Genomic DNA, 7,619 nt, shown 5'->3' on the forward strand with positions numbered 1-7,619 from the left:
ACCTTGAGCAAAACTTTGCTTGCTTGAGATATCAAAGAGATTGTCCGATGATTTCCGCATTCCGTTGGGTCACCTCTCTTTGGAATGGGCACTAATTGTAAATCCATATAATTACCAAGAGTTGTGTAAAAAGTTAATGACTTGATTTAAAATTTAAACATCTATCCTACCTTCTTTCACTCGTTGCAGATCTAATCTGCCTTTGCTTTTTATTTTAATTTAGTGCTCTTATCAACTTCTAATTTAAATCTGTCTATATCATTACTTGGCGTCCTAGTGTAGCACTGTACTACAAGTACTAACTGCAAGGCTGACTGTTCAAACATACTAGCCATGCCTTGGAAACTCTATGTAGGTTCGTTGTGAGTCAGAACTGACTATGGAACTTAACAACAACAAAAAAAAACATACCATTATCTAAGTCTTCCAGAAAGTAAATCCATGAAGGCAAAGATCTGTGTCTTTTTGTTCACTGTTGCAGTTTTACGAATAGAATATAAAGTAGTACCTTATACAAATTTGGTACTCAATAAAGAGTCGTTGAATGAAAAATGAAGAATTTTTCACATTTTGAGTTTCTAAGAGCAAACTGATCTGCATACATTGTCTAAGAAGATGTGCTTTAAGAAAATTCAATATTTATCAACCAACTGAAACTGCCAAATTAATTACCTAACTGCATAGTGGATCTAGCTTCACAATTTAAGTTTGTCTGTAAGAGACTATCTCAAAAGCAATTAGTGAATCTTCAGTGACCAATATTGAAGCTATATTTGGCCAATTGTTGTTGTTGTTAAGTGCCTTCGAGTCGGTTCCGACCCATAGCGACCCTGTACAGGGTTTCCAAGGGTGTAAATCCTTACGGGAATAGAAAGCCTCATCTTTCTCCCGCGGAGCAGCTGGTAGTTTCGAACTGCTGACCTTAAGGTTCGCAGCCCGATTCGTAACCACTACACTATTAATAATTTTAAATTCAAGTAGAGAAATTTTCCAATAAAAATGGCAAACAAATTGCTGTACTACTTGTATGCTAGTCCTACATTGAAAAAAATATTTACTTCTTTTAAAAATTATTATTATCCAATAACATTTAATCATGAATTCTTTAGCAACCTAAATTCTCAGTGGATTATAACAGCAACTTTTTTTTTAATTTCTGAAATAATTATTGTTGCTTTTAGGTAAAGTTGAGTCATTTCCAACTCATTTGAGGCCTTTGCACACAGAACAAAACATGGCCCTTCCTGAATAATCCTCACGATTGTTCTATTTGGGCCCATGGTTGGTAACATTTTGGGGGCCTTCTTCTTTTTCATTGGTCTTTTACTTTAACAAGCATAACATTCTTCTCCAGGGACTGGTCTCTCCTGACAACATGTGCAAAGAATGAGAGGAAGTCTCACCATCCTTACTTCCAAGGAGATCTCTACTTGTACTTGTTCTTCTGGAAGTTCATGGTACTTTCAGTATTCAGTAATTACTACCACCATGTTCAAATGCATCAACCGTTTTAAGGGCTTCCTTATTCACTGTCCAACTTTCACATGTGTATGAGGTGACTGAAAATACTATGGCTAGGAGTTCTGGTGTGACGCTCTGGGTTAATGCGCCAGACTGCAAAGCTGTTTGAACTGCAAGGTCGGCAGTTCAAGCTCACCAGCTACTCCTTGGAATCCCTATACAGGGTCGCTATGGGTCAGAACCTACTCAACAGCACTTCACAACAACAACAACAACAACAGGGTTAGACCTCAAACCAATCTATTTGCCTAAAGTAATACATCATTAGATTTCTTGACTGCTGTTTTAATGAGCTTTGATTATGGTTCCAAATAAAATGAAATCTTGAGCAATGTTATTTTTTTCTTTTTATATAATGATGCTATTTATTGATCTAGTTGTAAGGATTTTTGTTTTCTTCACCTTGAGGGTCCAATCCATAATGAAGGATATGGTCTTTGAACTTTATCAGTAAGTATTTCAAGTCCTCTTTGCTTTCAGTAAGCAAGACAGTATTTGCCTATCACAGGTTGTTAATGAGTCTTCCTCCTGTCCGGGTGCTATATTCTTCTTGATATAATCCAACTTCTCAGATTATTTACTCATCATATAAATTAAATAACTATGGTGAAAAAATAAGATCTTGACAAACATCTTTCCTTATTTTAAACCGTTCAGTATCCTCTTGTTTGGTTCAAATGATAGCCTCTTGGTCTATGTATAAGTTGCTCATGAGCACAACTAAGAGTTCTGGCATTCATGTTGTTTGCAATATGATCCACAATTTGTAATGAGCCACACATTTGGATGCCTTTACATATACAATTGTTGTTGTTGTAAGTGCTGTCCAGTCAGTTCTGATTCATAGTGACCCTGTATAATGTTTCCGAGGAACAACTGGTGGCTTTGAACTGACAACCTTGCAGTCTAGTGCTTATCCTAGACCAGAACTCCACAACACCACACCAGGACTCCTGCATTGTCAATAATGCATAGTAAATAAGTTTCTGGTGATCTGTGCTTTCAGCCAAGATCCAACTGACATCAGCAATGATGTCCCTTGTTCCATCTACTTTTCTAAATTTGACTTGAATTTCTGGCAGCTCTCTTCTGATGTACTATTGCAAGTGTCATTAAATTATCTTCAGCAAAATTTTACTTGCAAGTGATGTTAATGATATTGTTCAATGATTTCCACATTCCATTGTGTCACCTTCTTTGGAATGGGCTCAAATATAGATTGCCTCCTGTAGGTTGGCCAGGTAGTTATCTTCTAAATATCTTTGTAACAGGCAAGTGAGTGCGTCCTGCGTTAAAGCTTTGTTAACATCAGCTTGTTAAAGCTTTGTAATTTGTTTTCCATCAATTCCAGGTTCCGTTTTTTCCCAATGCTTTCAGTGCAACTTGGGCTTCTTCCTTCGTTATCATCAGTTCTTGATCATATGCTACCTCTTGAAATAACTGAAGATTAACCATTTCTTTTGGTACAGTGTCTGTGTATGCCTTCCATTTTATTTTGATGCTTCCTGCATTATTCAATATGTTCCCATTTTTTGTTGTTAAGTGCCATCAAGTCAGTATCAACTCATAGCGAACCTATGCACAACAGAATGAAACACTACCCGGTCCTGGGCCAATCTCACAATTGTTGCCACGCTTGAGCCCATTGATACTGTCACTTTGACAATCCATCTTGCTGGGGGTCTTCCCCTTTTTCTCTGATCCTCTACCTTTCCAAACATGCTATCCTTCTACAGTGACTGGTCCCTTCTGACAATATGTCTGAAGTATAAGAGACTAAGTTTGTCCATCCTGGTCTGCAAGGAGCACTTTGGCTGCAGTTTTTCCAACACAGATCTATTTGGTCTTGTGGCAGCCTATGACACTTTCAATATTCTCCTCCAACACCAAAAGTCAAAAGCATCAATTTTTCCACAGTCTTTCTTATTCACTGTAGAGCTTTCTATTTTCCCATAGAATCTTTTAATATTGCAACCTGAGGCTTGAATTTGGTTTCGGTTCTTTCAGCTGGAGAAATGTTTCACATATTCTTCCCTTTTGGTTGTCTACCTTCATATCTTTGCACATATCATTTACAGTACTTGACTTTGTCCTCTTTAAGTGCACTCTGAAATTTTGTGTTCAACTCTTTTACTTCATCATTTCTACCCATTGCTTTAGCTTCTCTACTTTCAAGAGCAAGTTTCAGAGTCTCTTCTGACATCCATTTTGTTTTTCTCATTCTTTTCTGTCTTTTTAATGTCTTTTGCTTTCTTCATGTAAGATGTTCTTGATGTCATCCCACAACTCTTCAGGTGTTTGGCAATTAGTATGTAGTGCATTAAATCTTGTGATGGTCTTGTTCTGAAGATAATCTCTAAATTCAGGTGGGATATTTTCAGGTCATATTTTGGCTCTCATGGACTTATTTTCATTTTCATCTATTTCAAGCATGAGCTTTCATATGAGCAATTGAGCAATTGGTCTGTTCAGCAGTCAGCACCTGGCTTTGTTTTAGCTGATGATATTGAGCGTCTCCATTATTTCTTCCAGCAGATGGAGTCTATTTGATTCCTGTGTGTTGCTGAAAAAAGTTATTTGCAATAAATAAGTCATTAATCTGGCAACATTCTATCATGTAATCTCAAGCACTGTTTCTATCACCAGCACTTTATTTTCCAATTATTCTTCTTTCCTCTTTGTTTCCTACATGGACATTCCATAACCAGTAGTTGTCAGTGTATCTTGATTGCATATTTGATCCATTTCTGACTGAATAAATTGGTAGAATTATTCAGTTTCATTCTAATTTGGTGCATAAATTTGATATTTCTATTAGCTGGTTTTTCTAGGTATATGATATTATCCTATCATAGACAGCATTGTACTTCAAATTAGATCTTAAAATATGCATTTTGATGATTAATACAACACCGTTGCTCTTTAATTTGCTGTTGCCAGAATGTAAAATGGTCGATACAAGTCCATTTCAGCTCACTAGTGCCTAGGATACTGACCTTTATGCATAATTTTTCATTTTTAACATATTCTAAGTTTCCTAGTTTCATATTTCATACATTCCATTTTTGAATTATTATTGAATGTTTGCTGGTTTATTTCCCATTTTGAGATGTTACCATCATCAAACGAAGGTCATGAAAGCTTTACTCTATCTATCCAAGTCATTTAAAATCAACTCTGCTTTGAGAAGGCAGCTCTTTCCTTATCGTATTTTGAGTGCTTTCCAACTGAAAGGCTATTCTGGCACTATGTCATTCACCATTCTGCTGGTATTCATACTTTTTTCAGTAATTAACTTTCTGAAGTGGCTGGCCTCTCCTTCTCACTAGCCTATCTTAGTTTGGAAGCACCACTAAAATGTGGCCACCATGGGTGACCTTGTTTTAATTTAAAATACCAGTGGCATAACTTCCAACAAAACACAGCCACACACAAGCCATCACAGTATGACAAATGAGCGGTGGTCTTAAGGAATTGTTGTTGTTAAGTGCTGTCGAGTCAATTCTGACCTATAGCAACCCTGTATGGGTTTCCAAGGAGCAACTTCCTTCAAGTTGCTCCTTGGAAACCCTATACATCAACCACCAATCTTGCAGTTCAAACTACTTTGCAGTCTGACGCATTAGCCCACAGCACCACACCAGGACTCCTCTTAAGGGATAGAAGTAATTATTCATTCTTTATTAAAGAAACACAATTTGAAAAACATTTGATATTTGGCTTTTTTTTTTCCTTAGAAAGTTTACAGATACGCAGATAACATCAATACAATTCCATTAAAATACTTACTGAAATGAAAGTCCAAAGACCAAAAATTTTGTAACCAAATAGAAGACTATAATGCTAGTAACATTGATTCTCTCCTAGCATGGTACTGTAATATAAGCAGTGGACTGTTAATCAGAAGGTCAGTGATTTAAACCCACCAACTGGTCCCTCCTCAGAAACTGTATACAGGGTTGCTATGAGAAAAAAATGGATTTAATGGCATTTAACCCCACCACAACGATGAATGAATAGAATGATTTAAAAGTTTTATAAAAATCTACTGAACACAATCCCTTGATCTGTCAGGGGGACTTTTCAATATATATGGCAAGACCCTTCATATAAAAATGTGAATAAGAAAATTGAAAAGAAAATAATTACTTAAAGAAGTCACAGGGAAAAAAACATGAATTTAGAGCACAGGACTGTGGCTGAGATTCTGACTTCAATTATGGCATGAATGCTGCATTTATCATCCAATGATGTTATAATAAAGAAATGGTGATCTAATTGTGTCCCTTATATTGAGGATCTTATAATAATTATTACATAACACAAGTTTAGTTTTTAATTAATGTTTATTACTAAAATGCTGGAAAATGTGAAATATTCCAGAAGAGACTAAAAAAAATGAAGGAAAAGACAAACAAAATGTAATAATAATAAAAAAAATCACAAAACTAAAGAAAGACATCAGTTTTATGATCAGAAGGGGCATTAAAGGCTAAGAGAAGACCAAAGAAATATATGTGTGTATGTATATATGTTGTTGTTGCTGTTAAGTATCGACACTCGGTTCTGACTCATAGTGATCCTGTGTGTGTATATACATGTGGTGCTGGTGGTTGTGTGCCACCAAGTTGATTCAACTCATAGTGACCCTATATAGGGTTCCTATGACTGTAAATCTTTTCTGGGGAAGAAAGCATAACCTTTCTCCATGGAACAACAGGTAGATATGAATTACTGACCTTGGGGTTAGCAACCCAGCTCATAATCCACTATGCTACCAGGGTTCCTATATATATAATCATGTTTCAATCACTTATTATGGAGATTATATATAATAATTATATATACACACATGGGAGTCCTGGAGCAGAGTTGTGGGTTAATTTGCTTAACTGCAAGATCAGTGGCTCAACCTCACCAGCCGTTCCTTGGAAACCCTAAACAGGGTCACTGTGAGTTGGAACCAACTTGACGGTACTTGAAAACAACAACATATACACACATATATATAATATCACATGTATATTAGGCTTAAATTTCATTCTGGTGTAGCACTGTAGAATCAGCACTGGACTTTGAACAAAAAGGTTGGCAGGTCAAACCCACGAGCTGTTCTTCAGAAACCCTACATAGGGTCACTATGAGTTGAAACTGTCTCAGTGACACTTAAAAACAAAAACAAAGATGAATAGAAATATTAAAAGCAACATAATATTAAGGTATCTTTATTTCTTTTTAAAATTTTTTATTGTTTTTTTTCCTGTCAAGTACATTTTACAAGCTACTGATTAACACAAAGTAGTGCCAAATCTTTTTACACATTCTTTTTATTCTATTTCTTTAACATTTCCACATAAAATCCAACAATTCTAGGGGGTTCATTGATAGAATCTTCAGCCATCTTCAGTAAAACTGTATAGTGTTTTACAAGCAGATTGATTGATTTTTGCATTCATTACTGTCACATGCTCAAATAGTGCTTTATTAGAAGTGACATTACCAGTAAAAGGCAGAGCTTTTTATTTGAAAGGAGCATACTTCTTTGTTTTCAGTTAAATCATAACACTGTTCTAGTAAAATCTAATAGGTGGTATGTTTAAGAACGTTGACTACAGAATTCTGACAGAATTGGGATGTATTCAGTAATTGCATCATATTTCTGTTGGTGTGCCAAATCTAAAAGCTGAAAGACAAGATGGATGACAGGCTTGAAAACTTCTAACTAACTTGCCAATTAGTTGCTTGTCTTTTAAACTGCTGTCTCCAGGTGTTTGTCTTTAAAAAATAAAATAAAATAAATAGATAAACCTTGCCAAACTACTGGCAGTTCCTGGTTATGGCCTCAGAAAAATTTTGTTATTGTTGTTTATTTGTAACAAAGCAATGTTTCTGAGGGAAGTTATACTTCAAGTGCCAGATGAAACTATAAGCTCATATTTTAAATTTTTGTATTTGTTAAAGTCTGCATAATGCAGCTTACTGCTATCTTAGAATCTATTTCAAATCCAGGGTTTATTTTAGCATGTGAGACTTTCTCTCCATGCCTTCATCCCTAGATTGCATTGTCCTTAATTTTATAATAGGCTGCCAATAAAATT

This window comes from Chrysochloris asiatica, unplaced genomic scaffold, assembly GCF_000296735.1.
Source record: "Chrysochloris asiatica unplaced genomic scaffold, ChrAsi1.0 scaffold00017, whole genome shotgun sequence".
Lineage (NCBI taxonomy): Eukaryota > Metazoa > Chordata > Mammalia > Afrosoricida > Chrysochloridae > Chrysochloris > Chrysochloris asiatica.